The following is a 20,069-nucleotide window of genomic DNA, read 5'->3' as shown; positions in this document are numbered from 1 at the left end:
CAATAAAAACTGGAAGAACTTCTTAGACATATCCTTTCCTAACTGAAAAGCCTAACATGACCATTGCAACAAGAATAATATACCCAGATTTTACCTACTTCAAAATAAAAAATAAAAAAAATAATTTTATGCCTGCTTGCATCACTGTATATACTTGTTTCCTTGAAGACAACGTTATAAAAATATAAATATTCCTCGCCAGCATTTTGATCCAAGAGAAAAGTTTCATCCTTCAAGTGCACATAATAGAATTGGTCAGATTTGAAGCATGGGAGCACTTTGTTATCTTGGATCTTTAATATTTCAGGCACCAGATTTAACCAAACCACTGGAAATATAACTAACAAGCTCTCCCCCCACACAAAATCTTATAGTATAGCCTGCATTTTGTTTCTTGCTTTCCTGATTTATGTGTAGTAAAAACATGGTTTAAATAAGATATAAAATTTGCATTCTTATTTAATTATCTCCTGAGACAATTAATGCCCCCGAAAAATTTCAATATTTCGGCCACAAAACAGATTTAATAAGAACAAGAGTGACAGCACTAAAGTCAAAAGAAAGGTCTATTAAATCAGTAACCCTACTGATTTAAATAGGACTAGGACTGTGCCCTGTGACTTTATGGACACTTATCATGCAAATTTCCAGAACATCCTAGTAAGCTTTTCATTCTAAGGCACTTACAAAGTCCTGCCTCCAACAAACTATTTCCCAGAGATGCACATGTCACTTGCTTACACTTAAACCTCTTCTCTATCCTAAACCTACTGGGTTCTAGAAAAAGATCAGAGCTTGGATCACATATCACTGCTCCCAAATCTCTTAAAATTATGAAATTATGATGCAAATTTTAGAAGAATTGTTTTAAATATTTTAATGGTATCTTTCATCATTCCTATAGCAAAATATTAATTTAATGTCTTAAGAGGCATCTCATCTCAGAAAGTTTTTATTTTGATTTTCTATGCCAACAACATCACACATTTTTTAACTCACAACATACTTCGATGTTCAGTCTTCAGAGAGACATTGAGAATCATACATTGTTTTATTTCTTTTTGGTTGACAAAACTCCCCTATGAATAGAGCCACCATGACTAAGAGGAAAGTCCTGTAAAGCCAGGTGATAATGACATTTTAATAGTTTAATTTAAAATGTTCTGTGTTTTAGGATTCGTTTAAGATAATGCTAGGAACTGACTGGTCACCAAATGTAACAGGCAAGGTAATGCAAATGAAATGTAAAATTCAAGGATGTATAATAATTATTAAGCTAAGACTCATCATAAATAAAGTTAATGGCCTAAAAATTAGATGTATGGTTTAAGCTAACTTTACTAGAGTAAACAAAGAAACTAAATTTCAGCAGGGAATTCCTCTCACTCTAAAATGGTTTCTGAAAATTAGATGCCCACTTTAACTTAGATGTCTTGAGGCCAGCAGTAGTCACTGGTTAGAGACTGGCACCTTCAGAAGACAATTGATCTGTCTTCTGAACAGCTACTGACACCTTCACTCATTAAACTGCATGGCAAAGTTAGCAAGAATACAATGCAGCAGTAGGAGTCTGGATGTCCTGGTTTGTGTTTAGAAATGCCTGCACCTCTAGCAGAGACACAAAGTAAATAGTGATGCTGAGAGAAGCTCATGTGCAGTTCTGGGGGAGTTTTGATTAGAGGCACTTGCAGTAGCTGGCTTTTGGCTGACTCCAGTGAGTTGCATGTCAAGGAAAACGTGTCATCCACAGGTGACAACAAAACTGACCCAACGGGTAATCCCTGAGAAAACGTATACATCCTCCAGGGAAACAGGACAGCAAGGAAAACATTTCTTTTGTACAGGATGAGCAAAGTACCTCAAAGTTGTGCTGTAACCACTTCAGTTTGCTCATGTTATTCCTATCTGGAAAATCAGTTTCTTCTCCTGTAGTTTCCTGCCTCCTGATGACAATAGAGAGAACATATACTCGGTATTTAATGACGAGGAGCTGCAGCGCATACTAATGGTGCCATAGCTTCTAATATCATCCAATATCCCCTGCTGGCTTTGCAATTACATACACATGGAGCAGGGAAGTGGCATGTGGCACTCCCGGTGAGGATAAGCAGGTGTCTAGAATTACCTACTGACATCTCTCAGAGGAAGAAGGTAAGTGTGAGTTAACTGACCCCACACACAGCTCTGAATGCCTTGGGGTCCCAAATGGCAAAGGCTGATGTTGGAATAAGGTGAGTTTGGTTTGTGTGTCTGAGGGACTACCCTAAACTCCCTTCCCCCTCTCCAGGTCAGGAGGACACTCCTTATACCCAAGCCAAAAACAAATGTTTTGTCACCCACTATTGCACCTGGTGTAAAGGCATTTAATCAGAGCATATTTAACAATAATAATCAAAGCATATGTAATCAGGGTCTTCATCTTCAGTTTGTGGTATTCCCTTCCACTGAATTATACATGTAGGAGTATGTAGTTCAGGAGAAACAGAAGTGTTCTCACCTTGGGATTGGGAAGATAATTTTATTTCTCCAGTGTACCTTTTCCCTTAGGAAAAAACAAACAAACAAACAAAAACCCCAAAACAACAAAACAAACAAATGGACAGAGGGCAACTTTTTAAAAAAGCTTTTAATTGTTTCTAGAGTTAATAAACCAACAATATTTTGTGTCTCTGCTGTTATTTAATGCTGCAACCTGTACTAGATTAAACTACATGGCAGAGTAGTACAGTGTTTTGGACAGCAGGCAAAGAACACACTATGCTCTACTCATTACTGCCCTTGGCCAACTATGTGAATTTGAGTGCACCTCCATTCTATAGAATCCTATATCCTATAAAGAATATTGATCCTTGTTTAGAGACTCAGTTATCAAGACCAGGCTTCTCCCTTAATTATATAAGGAAATACATGTCTGGGTCACTTTTTTTCTCTTGGTTTTCACTGGAAATGAAATGACCTTGAGTGTTTGGGGGTTTTTTTTGTACACTCTCGGGGCCAAAACTGTTAGCTTTTCAGACTTCACACACACACACACAAAATATTGACAAAATTAAGGGTTTTTTATTAAAAAATCCCTGCGATTTTTAAAAAAATGGCTTTTATATTCATAACTGAAATGTCCTTATTCACATGCATGCATGCCTATGAGTGTGCCTATACGACAAGTGTTACTATTTGAGAGAGAGAGAGGTGGGGGAGGCAGGGAGAGAGTGATGACAGCATGCCTTTGGTAGTCACTACTTCTGCATTACTCCTTCATATAGGCATACTTTTTACTTCTGAAACTGTAAGTTTAATCAGGGAGCCTCAAATTCCATTAAATCCCATGTTTCTATTTTGGTATGAGAGCAGGAAAAACAAATCGTGAACTAAACAATTTGTTTTGATATATCTCACCAAAACGAGAGCTGAGGATCTGTGAAACCAGTGAGTGACCGGGTTGTTTTCTACTCTTCGAGCTGTAAGATCCTCTAACTCTGTTAGCTTTTCAAATGCTTTGTTTTGAGTCCAGTGACAGAGGAGGGGGTTTGCAGTGAAAATCGGCACAGGTTCCTGCCGTTGAGACGTTGTTGGAGGCAGGCACCTGCCCGGGTGTTGGCGTGGAGATGGATGATGAATTGAACACTGCCACCTTTTGGCTGTGGCCACGGCCAGGGGGCTGCGAGGAGGTGATTTTTGCCAGATTCCCTTCTAGAGGGGGCTGGGCATCTGGAAAAAGGACCCTTTCATGCCAAGCCAACGTCGAAGCACTTCCTAGCACCGCCCACGTTAGCACACACCATGTTGCCATCACATAACTTAGCTTTCGCCCCTTATCTGTGAGGTCCTCGGAACTGAGAAGATGGGCCAATAATACGAAGAGCTGTTAGCTTTACTAAAGACTGAGTGCAATCAAGTTGATGTAAACAGTCACTTCAGCCTGACTGTGCTACACTCTTCCTGCCTCAGGAATACTTGAGAGTATCTCGCATTGTGTTGTGCTGAAATAGTGTTTTCTCAAGCGGTGAATTATATACAGTTTGTACTTCAACCTCTTTTGAGCACTTAGCTGTGAATGTTTGTATCAGTGCCAGTGAGTGTGAGGTGATCTCATTAGAAAGAAAATACTATCAGCCACAGAATTATTTCCCAGTGATTAAATGACAAACTCTTATTCACATGCTACGTCTGCAGTTCTTACATAGGTGTAACAAAAAAAAAATTTAAAAAAAAAAAAATTTGCTTTTAAGAGCTCAGTGTCTGTCCTGCCGCCCCTGTCCACGGCTGCCCGAGTCGCAGAGCGTGGCTCGCTGCTCCATCGAGGTACGATCGCCGCGTGTTCTCCCCACGCAAGTGTGGGTCCTCGCCTCACACCCTCTCCCGCCCCCGTTGTACTGTACGGGAAAAACCCCGTTTGCTCAGCGCCTGAAGAGCTGCGGGCAGAATGTCCGTCCCCGGTGACCTTAACGGGGCCGGGCTTTCGCTCCGCTTTCTCACCGAACTCTTCACCTTTGTGAACCTAAAATACGCGGCTCCGGGGGGTTGCAGGTGGAAGGGGCATTCCCTGTGAAAACACCGGGCGCTTCCCGCAGCCCGACGCGGCCGGGCCTCACTCGGGTCCCGCCGCCCCTGTGGAGCTCGCGTTGCCCGGCAACGGGGAGCCGCGGCCCGCCCGCTTCCCCCGGGGCGCGGCGGCGCCCGGCCGGCGGGAGGGAGCGCGGGCGGGCCCCGCTCCGGCTGTCCAGAGAGCCGCGCCGGGCGCTGTCCCGGTGGGAGCGGCGCAGAGCCGCAGCACCCGCGCCCCCGGGCCTGCTGTCGGCCACCGCCGGCTGTTCCCAGCCTCCCCGGCCCCGGCCGGGCGGGGCGGGCGCGTTCCACCCGCGGCCGTGCGTGCGAGTTGGGCGGCGGGCCCGGCCTCCGCGAAGGGGTCCTGGACTCCGTCCATGGGCTGGTGTGCGAGGGGGGAAGACAAAGCCCCCTGGCTCCCCTGCCCCTCCTTGGCAGAGCCCAATGCCCCGCTGCTTTCATTTGTTTTTGATCTGCCTCATTAAAAGACTATTGATGGCTTTAACTATTGTCCTTGTTTAGGTGCTGATTTACAAGCGCTAATATCTGACTGTGCCGAGATTAATGGGAGCCCGTGAAGTTTACAATTATCCGCAGGTCCCTTGACCACACATGGAGGGGTTTGGGTTGGGGTCACGCACTCGTATGAAAAACTCCAAAGCAGGCTTAAACCTGGGAACATTTTAATAGGATTGAATTTGTAATAGGATTTGGCAGCTTGGCCTAAACTATAGGGTAGGGGGGTTTGCTCTGGGTTATTTTGGAGTTGAGTTTTGGGGTTCTTTAACCTGATGTCATTACTATGGCACAACTGGCTGCGGGCTTCAACACTGCGGGTTTATTTTTCTGTGAAAACCTAAGCACAAATATCTTTGATACAGAATGCTAAAACAAAGAGCCCTCTATCTACATACAGCATATATAGCATATATGTAATAGGATCCAATGTTGTGTATTGTTTGATGTGTATCTGTATGCTTTATATGAGCCCCTGAAATTATTGACAACATATATGGCATCTATTGAAAAAAAAAGATACAAATGTGTTACCTAACTGGAGCAAGAGTTCTGTTAAATAACAAAACATTCCCGTGTCAACTCTTGCCTTACTCAAATAAAGCCAAATTAGGAAATAGTAACTGTGCAATAAATTAGATTTATTGAAACTAGTGCTACAAATAGAGGGGAAGTTATATGGGAAGGTGGGAGAGAAGCTAAAAGTGAATCATATGAGCAATTAGTTCCCACTTAGAAGTTGACAGCAGCGAATTTCAGTTGGTCGCACTGACTGTATGGCTGTTAATTCATTTTACATCACTTTGTGCCAGGCAGTAATGCTGCTGTGCTTCTATGCTACTTAGATTGCTGTGAAACAGGATCTTATGAATCACCTCATTATTAGGCACCCTCATTTAGTAGTTCTGGGTTTCTGGCTTACTGGGGCTCTTCGTGGGGTTTTGTGGTTTTTTGGTAACACAGCAAAACTGGAAATACATCATACTTGTCCTCAGGGTCATGAAAGTACCTTCTTTCAGGACATAAACTGGAAACCCTACAGCACCAAGGGAGATGCAGTGGTTAGAAGATATCATGAAAAAATAATGGGAAGCTAATACAGATACAGTTTGCTTGGCTTCAAAAGTTGTAGTGCAGTCAACTGTAGGGAAATGGGAGTTTAGGAGAAAGCAGTACCAGAAAATCCTGCACTAGTGTATGTCCCATGAAATCTCAGAAAATGCCATTGGCCTTGCTAGAGTAGAATCAGACAAAAGACAGGCAGAATTTCTCTCTATTTAGAGCCCCAAAGCTCCATTTTTTGAAGTCAAGACTGATGTAGGAAAGTCCTGGTGCTAGAGGTCTGTATGTGTGTATTCTATCTGCTCAGTCCTTTGCATTATTGTAATCCCAGATGCTGTGCACCTTTGCTGTCCTTATAAAATCAAGGATTTGAGTATTCTGTGGCAAGGTTGTGGATGTCTGGCCCCCCTAGCCTGAATTATTCATTTCTATAGCACTCTGTAACTGCTCCTTGGAAATTCTGAGACAAAACAAGCAAACAAAAAAAATACTTCTAATTAATTTAATAATTATTCCAAAGGCTCTGTTATTGTTCCATGGCTCTGTTATTTGTTAACTTTATTCTAGTGGTGATTTTCAACAGCATCTATTCATAACTGCAATGAAGGATTTGAAGATATATTGGATATAAAGGTTTCCTGACAAGTGGGTGGGCATTGTATTTTGCAAAGTAGCCATTCCAGTCACCATATAGCTGTAGCCTTATTAGGAGGATTAACAGCCAGAGTAATTATGATTTGAAATGTGCATCATCTCTTTTGGCCTTCAGCAGTAAAATGTGGAAATGAGTGGGACACTCCTCACCAGAAATGTTGTTTTATGCTATTTGCAGGTCCAAGAAGACAAATCTGCTTCAGTGTAAGTTATTCTGGAAGGTTTAAAAATCTCATCAGGACTAATTATATTTTGAGTATTTTCAAGAAAACCTTGTAGAATCATAAATTTGAAGCTACTCTGAATCTTGTGGCAAATTCAGTGGCCATGACTGTACAAGAGACATGTAGCCCAGTGTGTAATGAAATTTTGAGACTGTTTTAGCCAGGGAAAATGTTTTCTGCTCCACTATTTTCTTTGAACTCAGATTATGCTGTCTCATTAGCAGTTCCTCACTGTCTGACTGAAGTAGGAATCTGGATGAAAATGAACTGACAGCAACTTAATCTAAACAAGTAGGACATGGTAATTGCTCACAGAGAAAAGTACTTTAAAACAGTTAGTAAAAGCCCGTGGGGTAGGAAAGGAGGAAGCAGGGGGAGGTGCTGCTCCTGAACTAAACAGGTAGGGATGATTGCTTATTTGGTGCTATGCTAGATACAGAGATAAGGCTTTTTCTAGCATCAGCTGGAGCTTAAGGATGAAGCCCTTCAGGCTGCCCAGTGCTCTCCTCTCTATTTCTCCCCCCTACCTGTATTGATAAGAAGCTCTTACCCTTTCAGCAGCACCACTGGTGCTTCATTCTGGAAGATACCAGGAGATAAGGCATCCAACGCTGGGACAGTGAGGCCAGGTGTATACGTTTTCATTTCCATTTAAATGTGTAGCTCTACAGACACTTCACATTGGCTAAAGCCAGCACTGCCACCAGAAGAAGCAGTGCTGCCTGCCCCTAGCCCCAGGTAGGCTTTTCCATCCATCCATCTCATTGCATGATCGTGCACTGTCATACCAGCAGGCACAGGTCAAAACACCTCTGATGGCTGAGCATTGTAACCTATCCTGTGGAAAAGCGTGGAGTGGAAGTGGAAATCCCCACCATTGCTCACCACAGTCAGTCCCCTGAGCCAGCTACTGCAGCAACAGGGATAAAGGAGATGATTGCTACTTTTGGCAGTAAAGTCAATGCTGTTCTCTCTGCATGATATAAAGAGCTGCCACTCCTAAAAGCCTCTCAGAGGTAATGTTGGGGTGCAAAGCAGAGTACAGCAGAGTGGTGAGATAGCAAGACTGAGCTTTAGGCCACCATGATTGTGTGCAAAATTTGTGAGGACCAATGGGACCAACCCAAGGAAAGGGAGAAAAGTGCCTTCTGAAACTGATGGATGAGGTACGGATGGAAGAAAGTTAATAAGCAGTCATATGGATTAACTCTGTGTATCCTTGAGCCCATTCCAAGAAGCACTGCCTCTCTTCATGCATCCACTGTAGCAAAGCCAGGTTCTGCAGTTGCCACAAGGAGGGCTGACTTTCAAAGAGCCAGTGACAATGGCAGCTGCTTTCAACTGTGCAGCTGCAAGACCTTTAAAAACATCAGGCTGGATAAGAACCCAGATTACATGTTTGAACACAGGTAGTTGCCATGTTTCTGCAGTTATTATTTTGTCTTTCTAGTGTGACAGAAATTTAAAAGAAATGCATGCATTTTAAATTATGACAGACAAGAAAGACATCTGGTTTGGCATTGCAATTGTTTCAAGAAAAGGTGTTTTAAGATGTAAGAATACTATGCAATTTTTATTCAAATGACTGAAGCTTATTTGGGACTTTTTTATTTACTTACAATATACAGAATAATTTTGAATTTATGTATAATGATTGATTTTGACTAATAATGAAGTTTTACTCAACTCAAACTGGATGGAAGATCTCCGTCTTCCATATTTTAATGTTTTTAACGTGACACCAAAATTATAGACAAAAACCTCATTATGCATGTATGTGAAAAGAAAAGTGGATAGGAAAGAGAGATTACAGTCACTTAATCTGTAACACTTACACTAGTTTAAAATTAGAAACCTATAACTAATTATCTCATTTGCAAAGATTGAGCAAAATCTGACCAAATATCCATGACAGTCTAATTTATCATGTATCTCATATGATATCTTTTCCATAATAGCTGAATCAATGAGACCCAAGTGCCAGTCATTGATCTAACAGAGAGATGGTGATTTCCATTTGATAAGGATTAAAGTTTTGGCAACAAGGATGGCTAGAAGTATCAATTTTTCTTGTGATGAAGAGATTGTTGAGAATTGCCTTTAAATATTTGTACTGTAAATAAAGGTTGTGTTTTTCTATACAGAGAAGCCAGCCCTGCTTCTCACAGCCATTGCTGTTTGTGCTTGTCAAGTCACCGAGCTGCAGTGGAAACACTCCCATGTTCAGCTTCACTCACAAAGGGCACAGTGGGGTTTAAGGTGTTTGTTGTTTGCATGAAGCAAGAATTTGCTTTCTGAAGGGCTGTGTAGGCAGGCTGAGTGCATCTTTGAAAGTTGGCAACATCATGAGTAGGCTTGATAAGTGTTTTTTCTAAACGCACTTTGTTGCTCAGGCTCTAGTGTTTTCAGGACATCCCCCCTGACATTAAAGGACCACTGATGACATCCCAGGCAACTGGATCCATATTACACAGGGGGCTGCTGACACTGAGGAGACAACTGGATCACTGAGGTTTTTCATCCAGGCATCTGGATGGCTCTGTCTGGCCCCAGATTTCTGGGTGCAGGCCCTAACAGCAATTTTCCCGGAGCAAAAGATAAATCTGAGTGTCCTGCTAGACAAAGATTTTTATCTCCACCAAGTGCCACCGATTTGGTTGTGTTCTCTGGTTGGATTGCAGCATGGAAGCCCACAAAATAAACTTACAGTGTTCATTTGGAGGAGTCTTTCACAGAGATCATTAGTTAAGGGGCTTTAGAGGCAAAAAGTGCTTTTTCTGAAGTCTTTGATGTGATATGTCCTAACATCTCTCTAGGAAATTAAGAAAATCATGACAATTTCCTTGTGTGATTTCCCACAAGAAAAAGTGAGAAATAAAAAAGCAACACGAGAAAGTCTTTCACATTGTGTTTTGTTTCCTGCTGCTCTTACTTTAACTTTTCTGCTGCTTTTACTGTTTTAAGTTCCCTCAATGACACTGGTCCCTGTCAGGTCTTAGAGCTTCAGCCATGACCAGGACAATGGGCATAGGTCCCGGACAAACACCTAATTGAAAGTAATAATAATTAAAACAATCCCAAAATGTTCCTGCCCCAAGGATATTACAACCTGAGGAATAACATACTTGTTGCATTCTCTGCCAGTGAGGTGCTAGCTCAAAATTATCATTGTGACAATATGTTTTTCCACAGAGCTACAGGGCAAGCTTTCTTTTTTGACTAGGAAAAGTCTAAAGTGTACCTATATTCCAAGAATGAAATAGGAGCTAATAATAGATAAACCATGACAAGCGAGTAAAGTTAAACAATAACTTGATATCTATTAGGATGGTCAGTCATGTTCTAAGTACTGTTCTGTATGATAATTAGTCTTTAAACAGCTCTGGTAAAGTCCCAATTTAAATCCAAATGAGAACAAGCTCAGCAAAGAATCTGTAAGAATTCTGTATTGCATTGGATTTGGGCAAAGAAAAATCATACATATAAAGGCTGGAGCAAACAGTGAATTACTATTACTGGAGTCTGCTCTATCAGAGACTGTGTGGCTGTAATGTCTTCTGAGCCTGAAGGAGCACAGCTAGCACTGACAGCAGGGTCACAGAGTGCTGGTATTTATTATACAGTGAAATCTGCCTTAAATGAGCACACAAGGAAGCAGTAGAAAAGATTGGTTAGCAGGAAAGACCACGAGCAGGACAAAATTATACTTAACTTGGTGAGTATTTTAGAGAAGCCTGGTCAGACTCTGCCAGTCATGCTGGGGGATGTGCAGCAACACTGGTTTGGAGGGACAGTCTAAGTGCTGTGAGAGCAGCCTAACCAGTTCATAGTTATATTTATTTAGATCCTGGCATTCTTATAAGTGGGGGCAGAAGATGCAGGTAGGGAAAGAAGGACTTGCAGCCCCAAAAATATCTAAACAAAAGTCAGTGTCTGATTTGTTTAATGGAACGACCTGGATATAGAAAGCCTAGATTAATTGCTGTAAAATGAAAAAGAAAATTTGATGAAGGCATCACTACAATTTCTTGGAGGTGCATTTCAGTGTTGAAAGCTGACCACAGAATGCTGCCGTCTTCTTGCCTTCCCATTTGCTCCTGCTGTCAAGCCCTGTTATCCCAGAGGTGTCGTGTTTCCCTGCCACCCCTCCCACTGTTTCCTAAAAAAGGGACTATATACCCTGAATTTCTTTCCTACCTCATCCTGCCCCTTCCATCTCTTTTGAGGACATTCACTATTAGTGTAAATTTTACTGTGTGTATTTCCAAAATTTGCCTTTTTAAGAAATGTTAGGCTACACAATAGGATTGAAGTTTTTATTAGTTGGAAGAGGAGGTGAAAAGCATTTGGCTAGGTACAACTGTATAGTGCTCGTAATTTTTTCTTACCAAATATGCAAAAGAACACAAGTTGTCCTGTGAGTATCACAGCTTATTGAGTTTGATTTCCCACAGATTTGTATCCCGTTTCCTTCCCTCACTCCCACCACAATAGTTCTGTCTCCCTCTGTAAACCCTCTGACATCTGTCAGGCAAGAAATAACACATACCCTGGCTAATCTGGATCCATGCATATGCAGATTGGGCAGCTGGCTACTACCAAGCCACATAACATATCACATCCGAGTTCTTCCTGCTCTCTTTTCAATGAGGTTTTCACGCTGAGTCTCTCTCCACTTCCCAGCTGCAGATTTTTTAAAAATGCAGTTAATTGTCTCTAAGGCTTCTGCTTCTCTTTCAAATTTTAGTTAAATTGCCCCACAGAATAAAAAGTTATAGAGGAGACTGACTGGCAAAAAAGTGGAGAACCAAAAGGACAGAGGCTCCATTTCCTTGGCAAACCAGCCTGAAATATTTCATTTAGATCATTCTCTTTAAGGATAATACAGTATTTTGCTTTACTTTCCTATGATACAAACAGAAAATGTGAAAGGCTGAACCCCAAATCAGCTGCAGAAGATGGCATCCGTGTCCCTTTACCCCCGATTATAGTCACTTTTCTCTATACCAGGAGCCAAGCTTCAGCCTCTCCAGGAAACAGCAGTTGTTTTAGGGAGGGATTTCCCCACTTCATCATGTTGACACTTACACTTCAGACTGGCTGAGGTGAGGCAGGAACTGATTCTTCGATGATGATCCCTGTCACCAGGCCAGAGAACCATAAACTGGTATCAGTTTGGTGGCATGGGTATCTATTTTAGTATTGAAAACGAAAGTCAGACAGCACTGGCAGGTAAGTCAAGTGTAGATCATGCCAGTTGTTTGAGAACAGAAGCACCTGGATTCTCTTTCCTTCTTTGCCTACTGGGGGTTTGAAGTGGGATCCTGAGCTAGTGTTGAACTCTTCAAGTTGTTCTGGCTTTTACACTGAAACCCAAAGCATAATTCTTGCATGTCTTTTAACCTAATTTGCTGAGACAGTCATGGGACTAGAAATTTTGGATTGTTTTCTTGCTATGTCTTAGGATTAAAGTACAATACATTTATCTATGAAGGCTCTCCAAAAAGCATCTAGAGAACACATGAAACCTACATACAGGTTTTCTTCACAGGCTCTAATTTTTCCAAATTCAGGCAAATTTTTAATGGGGAGAACAATAGGTACACCTTTTACTCCCAGCACATTGTCTCAGACAAGCATCAAGTACCTGCCTGAAAGCTTACGTCATTGAACCATTTTTAAACCATTAGACATATTTGACAGATAAAACATATTTTTGACTAGCATTCACTTCAAAAATGATCTGCCAGTTTTAACTGAAACCTAGAAAAATTGTTTTTGACTCTCCAGCATATAATCACATAGAGTTTAGCAAAGTTACTTTAACAAATCCACTACCATGATATTGAGGGTGTGACACACAGAGAAGTCAGCTTTACATGTATAAAGGTCTGGTGGTAAAACAAAAATCTTTGAATCTTACAATGTATTTTGCAAAAGCTGCAACTCATCTGACACTCCTATACAAAATTCATCCTGCAATGAGACAGTCCTCAGGTTTCATACTGACTACAGAAATTATGATTCCATAATATGGAATATTATGGAATAATACCCTAAATATGGTAACAGAAGGAAAAAATGGCAAAGAGATAATCAGAACCAGTGCTGAGATTTTCCCTTATGTTTGTACACCTAAATTTAAAACATTATTTTAAAAATTTAGAGGATCTGAAAAGTGCCCTTATTGTTCATAAGATTATTAATAGTACACTTTAAATGTGTTTGACCATATTTTTTCAACTTCATTTTCCTATGCAGAATAAATAAAGGGAAAGCTAAACAAAGTATTGGGGGACATTTAAGGGGTATTGCATCTTCACTGGAAAACTGGAGAGGCTTTGACATGGAGGCTTCATTATCACTTCCACTCCTTCCCTGTAGGGATTCATTAAAATGTCAGCCGTGTGAAGGTATACCCGTAAATATATAAATAATACATAATAATTCCATTTGCAGATTCCACTCGGGAATACTAGCCCCAAACCATTTTAGTCTTGCTTATACCAGGGAAAATCATGAGCATCATTCTGCTTCAGTGGGACTCCACTGGTAGTAATAATGTTGGTGCTGCAATACAAAGTGGACACATGGCTTTTCCTCCAGTATCCTCACACCGAGCTAGCATCCTGTGGTTTGGGAGCCCTGTGGACTTTGTTGCCTTCCGCATCACAAAGTTAAGAGCTGTAGTCTTGAAATAACACCAGCTCACATAGATGTAATGGTGGTCTCCAGCTGATTATCTCTGCATGTTTGGACTGAGTGGATGAATTCTCACTGTAAGTTATCCCACAGCCATGTACAAGAAGGCACTGCTATTGAGTAAGTACAGCTATATGTTTGTGCAAGCCATCTTAATTATGGTGTTGCCCAAAACCTGTGTGCCTAGCTTTGCCCAGAATATGAGAACATGGCTAATTATGTGTGTTCCGTATATGTTTATCAGGATCCCTTTATCATGGTGTGCTTTGTGTTCAGGCAAAAGTGAGAGAGCTCAGTCTGGCTGCAGAGAGATGTCACCTGATAGATGACTGCATCTCTCAGGATAACACTGCTAGCTGGTGTGGAGAAAACATTAACAACCTGGGGACAGCTGTTTGGCAGTCTGTGTGAAAGGGGTGGATGGTCTCAGCCTTGATCATGGCAGCCAATTGGCTGATAAAAAATCCCTTGAATTAATCAACACCCAAGCCAGCAATCAAGAGAGTTTAGGAGCTGAATCACGGAACGGTTTTGGTTGGAAGGGACCTTAAAGATCGTTTAGTTCTAACATCTCTGACATGGACAGGGACACCTTCTACTACACCAGGTTATTCAAGCAGTGCCAAACCTGACCTTCACAATTTCTTCCTATTATCTAATCTAAATTTACACTCTTTCATTTAAAAACCATTTCCCCTTGTCTTATGACTACACGCCCTTGTAAAAAGTCCCTCTCCAGCTTCCTTGTAAGCCTCTTTTTAGTACTGGAAGGTGATATGAAGTCTCCCTGGAACCCTCTGTTCCCCAGGCAAAACAACACAAACTCTCAGCCTGTTTCCATAGAAGACATGCTTCATCCGTCTGATAATCTTCATGCTCCTTCAGCTCCTGAAGAGTTGTTCCAACAGGGCCATGCCTGTCTTACATTGGGTGCCCTGGAGCTGGACACAGTACTCCAGGTGAGATCTCATGAGAGTAGAGGGGCAGAATCACCTCCCAAGTCCTTCTCCACAAGACTGCTTTCAGAACATAGAGAACATAGAGACTGGATTACTCTCTTGGCCTTCCCAGTGGCTCTCAAAGAGTAGGGCTGAAGGTAAAATGCATGGACAGCACCTTGGGAGACTTTGCCTACCACTGTCTCTATAAAACCCATTCCATGAGATTGCAGTCTCCAGGACTGTCCAGTCAGTACTTTATAAAAGCAGTAAGTTGCCTTTTAGAAGACGCTAAAGAAATCTTAAAGAAAAAAATACATAATTACTATAAATGTAAGTTTTCCATTGGGTCATATATCTTCATTTAACATAGTGATTTAGTGATTCCTAAAGGAAATGATAATAGTCCTTTGTTCTTAAACAAATAACTTGTGTTCTTTATCCTCCGAAAAAGCTGATAATATGATAGGTGCAGCTCTAAGGAATAATTATACTAAATGGCCGTGGATACCTCAAAAGACAGAATACATCTATTATGCAGAATTCCCTACAGAAATCTTAGAAATCTTATATGCATTGATTGCTAGTTAGCATTAGAAAGACTTTTGCAAGTTGACTTTACCAAAGCAGCAACTATTTGCATTAGCAAACAGGCAACATCAGCCAGCTGATAAGAATACAGTGGAGTAATGCAATTAATATAGCTATGTCTGTTAATTAGTGTTTGCTGACTGTCAAAAGAAGATACTGTTAAGAGACAAACTTATTTTCCTGATTAAAGAGTAGGGCCCATCTTGTTGAATTGAGCTGGACCCACTTTTGATCTAATTAAAGCTAGCAGAGTACTGTGTGCTGGAAACTTATGCCACTCTGACATAATATTTGCATATTCATAAGTGAGATAGATTGATATTTTGCAATTAACATGGACCAATGAGAATAAAGCCTAATTAGTAAACATGCTCTCTTTATTAACTTTCAGGTCAGGCCTTTGTCATAGTATAAAGTAATAATGGAACGGGAAGTCCTTTTTAAAAAAGGAACTTATGTCATGTATAGTTCATTCCTTTCTCATTCAAGCTCCATCTACTTGTTACTCTACTACTGCTCAGAACCATTTAGTTTATGACTGGGATTGTGCTAAGGAAAAGGAAATGTATGAGAGTGAAGAAGAAATAGGAGATTAAAATACTAGTGGAAATGTTGATAGGTACAAGACTGAGCTATAAAATGTGCTCTTTTTTTCTTTGATTTGATTTGAGTTTGTTGATTTCAAGACAAATCTTCAGGTTTGGAATGTTCTCCCAGATCCTCAAATGACAAGAATGAGACTATAACAAGAAGATGCAATGTGTATGCCAGAAACTGGAGTATGGGAAGAGAGGGCAGGGGGGAAGAGGTTAAGGAGCTTGCATAGCTCCACAAAACATAGAAGTTGTTAGATTTATATATAAATGATATCTTTATATATAAGCAGTAATTTTAAAGATCAGATTGTAGAATAATGATCTGCTCAGAATCAGCTGGCAAAATACTTTAAAAGCAAAATGCAGCTCTGCATAGAGTGCACTACGTGTTTTCCAGAAATAAGTCTCACGTACGAAACTAGTGTCCTCATTATGATTAAGTAAAATTAATTCTGTATGTCAGTGTTTACAAATTCACTGATTCTAGCCTTCATTTTTTCTCTATTTAAAATACACAAGGATAAGGCATTTTACTAGCTATAACACATCAGAAAATGGCTTACAAACAAATATTATGCAGTATAAACTCCCATTAACTAATAATGTAGTTGACATTGATTGAAAGTGATTAACTCTAGTGCTCTTTTTCATGTTGTTAGTTAAAATAAATACCAGTCTAAAAGGGGAAAAGTTGGCATCTTCTCATTTTGCAAATGGAATGAAGAAAGCTGAATTCTTCCTCATATTGAGTTAAACTAAAGGATTAGTAGATGCATTAGGGAGACACAGGAATCCAGGTAAAGCAATAATAGTCAATGAGGCAGTCTCAATCATTCACCTTTCCTACTTAAAAGAGGTTAGTTACCTAATGATAAAATTTCATGGTCAATTTGGAATATGTAATTAAATCTGATTGTAAACCTACTGCTGTTTCTCTCTTCTTCAGAGGTCAGCACGGCAGTATAATTCCTGACCCCTGTCCATGAGCATTTTCTTATAACTGGCACCAAACACTGTTTTGGAGGAGATATCTCTTTTCCCTAGCCTCCAGACAGCAGCTTGCTTCTGTGTGAGAGGTGAAAAGTCAGTCACACAGATTCCTATCCCTAAATGTCAGTCGTGACAGGAGCCCAGACCCCCATTACAGCTGCCCCCCTGGGAGTTTGGTGCTGCCTCTGCTGCTCTTTCACCACCTGCCTGTCTACAGGGGGCTGGTCATGAGCATGCCTGAATATGGGGGCCCAGCTTAGTGACGTGCTGTCAGTGCTCCCACAAGCTGCAGTCAGGCATTTCTTGCAGTGGTTGCAGGATCAGTACCTGCACTGCATCCACAGGGTGCCACATGGGTGGAAATCCTCAGGTCGTGGTGAGAGCTGTATATGTAGTTCAGCTTCACCAACTCTCTTCCCATTTACCAGTTTCCTCCTTCCCCCTTCACCCTCTCACTGAAAGATGTGCCTTTCAGTAAGACAAATTTAGGAACTGCTGTGTTCCCAAAATGCCTGAGAGAGGGCAATAATCTTGTTTTGTTTTCTTGTCTTCAGAGCAGGATACCAGCAGTGATGACTGTCCAGGTGATGCACCAGACTTCCCTAATGCTCCTTTGCAGCACAGGAGTTTCCCAAACATCATTTTTTCACCATTTCTGCACCAAAGCTTCTCCTTTCTGACCCAGCTGCAGGGATGGAGGAACCAGGTATGTAGTGTAAATGTTGTCTTCCTTCTGCCTCCTGCCACCACTGTCCCTGCAGGACACTGCCTGCAGGAGCTCCTACTCCTGTAACTGTGGTTCTACCCACTCCCTCACTGACTTTTGTCAAAGAAATAGAAAAACTTCTCTACTGGCAAGGACCAAAAAAAGTCCTGATTTTTTTTTGCAGTCAGGAGAAATTTATTATGACAGGACCACAAGAGCAGAAAATGAGAATACTTCATGAAAAAAAAATGCAGTATCCTGTGATGATTTGTAAGTGGTAAAGTTAAGGCACATAGTGATTATCTGCATAGTGGCACTGTTTCAAAGGCTAGAAGGAGAATATCCTACATTCTAGAAAAGCATAGAGTTAGGTACAGGTAGGGTAAGATGGAATCTTATGAGGCTGAAAACAAAATTTATGACAACTTCCTGCATTTGGGAAGAGTCCTCTAAAGAGAAACTGACCTGGAAACTTACCTCAGTCTGGACTCTTAAAGAAAGTGGCCTGTTCTTCGGAGGAGTGCAATTGTGTTCATCTCAGACCTTGTATGAAGCTTAGAGGAAGAGCATCTGACTTGTGGATGATGATAGGCTTTAGGTATGAACAAGGCATCTGATTGTTCTGCCTTGGCAATATTGAGGCACTTGTGAGAAATATAATTGTGAAAAATGACAGAGACTATGTTTTCTAGTATTTCTAATGTTAGGTAATATCTCAAATGAGATTTTTCAGAGATGTAAGCTTAAGTGTACTTTAAATACCCAAGTCATTTTCTGTGGCTAGCAGTTAGGTTTTAAGGCAATTTATTTAAAAGTCTTTCTTTTATTACCAAACCCTACATCTTCCAGGCACCCATCTGAAAAATCACAGTTTGAAGCCTAAATCATTTACTATAGCCACTATTCTTTCAAAATGTCTTAGGTGCTCAGATGAATGGCTCAGTGTTAAAACTTGATAAATTCAGATTAGTGAGGAATTATAATTATCTAATATCAAAAGCATTTGACCACTGAAAGAACTTATTAAGAACTGCTTTTAATTCACCATCTCAAGTAGCTTTTGATTCAAGATTAGATTTTCAGAAAAGGAAATGCTCTAGTTCAAACAACTATTAAATATAAGAAATCAGTATTGTCTGTACTCTTGTTATATCACAAATCAGATTAGCTGCCCACTATAGTCTGCCCTGAAACCTGAAAGTTAATCACTGACTTAACATAAATTGAAGGGGGAAAATGGCATTGATCTCTATTAGCTAAAAAAAGCAAAACAAAAGAAAACTAACCAAAAACTATCTCCATAGGCCTTTAGGTCCCATGAACATCTTCATGAGATGATTAAGAAAGGAGAATATTCTCTGTGGCCTTAGCACCATCTCCTCTATGCTCTCTTCTATTTGCCATTGCCACTCAGCTGACCTATAGCACTGCTCATTTGCTTGTTCTGGGCCAGGCTAGTGCTGTTAAGTGAAAATAAAGGGATAATAAAGATGATCTGTCAGTTCATCTGTCCTGTTTCGAATGCAAAATAACATAGGAGCTGGGGAGGAGACTGAAGTTCCCAGTTTCCCAATCCTTCTTGAAATCACTCATTTTCACCAGAGGAGAAAAGTAATTTTGTTCCTCCTCCTCAGAAAAGACCTAAAAAATGCAGACTCCTAATGCCCCTTGAGCACTGATGTTTCATTCTGAATAGAAAAGGTCAAATTAAAAAAAAAAAATTAAATAGCATCTCTCTTTCCAGACTCTCCTGGACACGATGACCAGAGTGGAATGAAGTCTCTGAACAAGCACTAAGTATCACAAGACAAAAGTGCTGAGTAGGAAACAAGTGGGACTGCACAAAGATGTTAACACGTCTGAAAATCATGTCTTTGTAGACTACAGAGGTATTAAAGACTGCCTGAAAATCCGAGATTCTACAGCAACTATGAAATTACTTTTCTATGTCTTCATGAAAAACAAAACATCTGTGCAATTCATTTTCTTATATGACTGCATCCATCTCCTCAAGGTCTGCAGAGACCTGTAGTGGAGAATGAGACTTTTTCTTCAACACCTCCTCCAGTATACTCCTGAGTAAGGATTCCACTACCAACACTGTAACCTACAGTTTTATTTATAAAAAAATCTCATTTTTTAAGGATCTGTTGTGGTATCTTTTTTTTCTTGGACACTTCTACTGCCTCTTTTACAGTGAGAAGGCCCTAGATCTTTGACTTCATTCACAGTTCTTTCAAATTGTGGATTCTGATCCCACTTATTTCATCAAAAGAAAAATGAAGGACATTAGGTACATTTCTACTGTGCTACACTATTCATCTTGCATGAAAAGACAAAGCAAAATGGCTGCCTTGCATGCTGCAATTTGCACTCTGAATTATTCAAATGCTGTTTCTTTCTCTTTTCATAGTTTGATGGTGCCTGAATCAACTCAAACAAATCAAAGTCAGTAATAAATTGATAGAATTTCCCATTAGTCTTCCAGAAAATCTCATTCAAAATAGCTGCAGGTTTGCCAGTCCATCACACTATGAAGACTTCC

General features: G+C 40.6%; 1 long non-coding RNA gene across 1 annotated transcript in view; it reads left to right on the top strand.

The window, feature by feature from the left end:
* Window positions 1–19,686, top strand: part of LOC148224425 (uncharacterized) — a 55,275-nt gene extending 35,589 nt beyond the window's left edge. Inside the window, exons 4-5 of the long non-coding RNA XR_015802894.1 lie at window positions 17,373–17,524; window positions 19,269–19,686. This is a non-coding gene — a long non-coding RNA (uncharacterized LOC148224425). The remainder of the gene's footprint in view (window positions 1–17,372; window positions 17,525–19,268) is intronic.
* Window positions 19,687–20,069: the final 383 nt, after the last annotated feature.

Source organism: Sturnus vulgaris, chromosome 3 (genome assembly GCF_052056855.1).
Source record: "Sturnus vulgaris isolate bStuVul1 chromosome 3, bStuVul1.hap1, whole genome shotgun sequence".
NCBI lineage: Eukaryota > Metazoa > Chordata > Aves > Passeriformes > Sturnidae > Sturnus > Sturnus vulgaris.
This window is presented reverse-complemented; position numbering and strand designations above follow the sequence as displayed.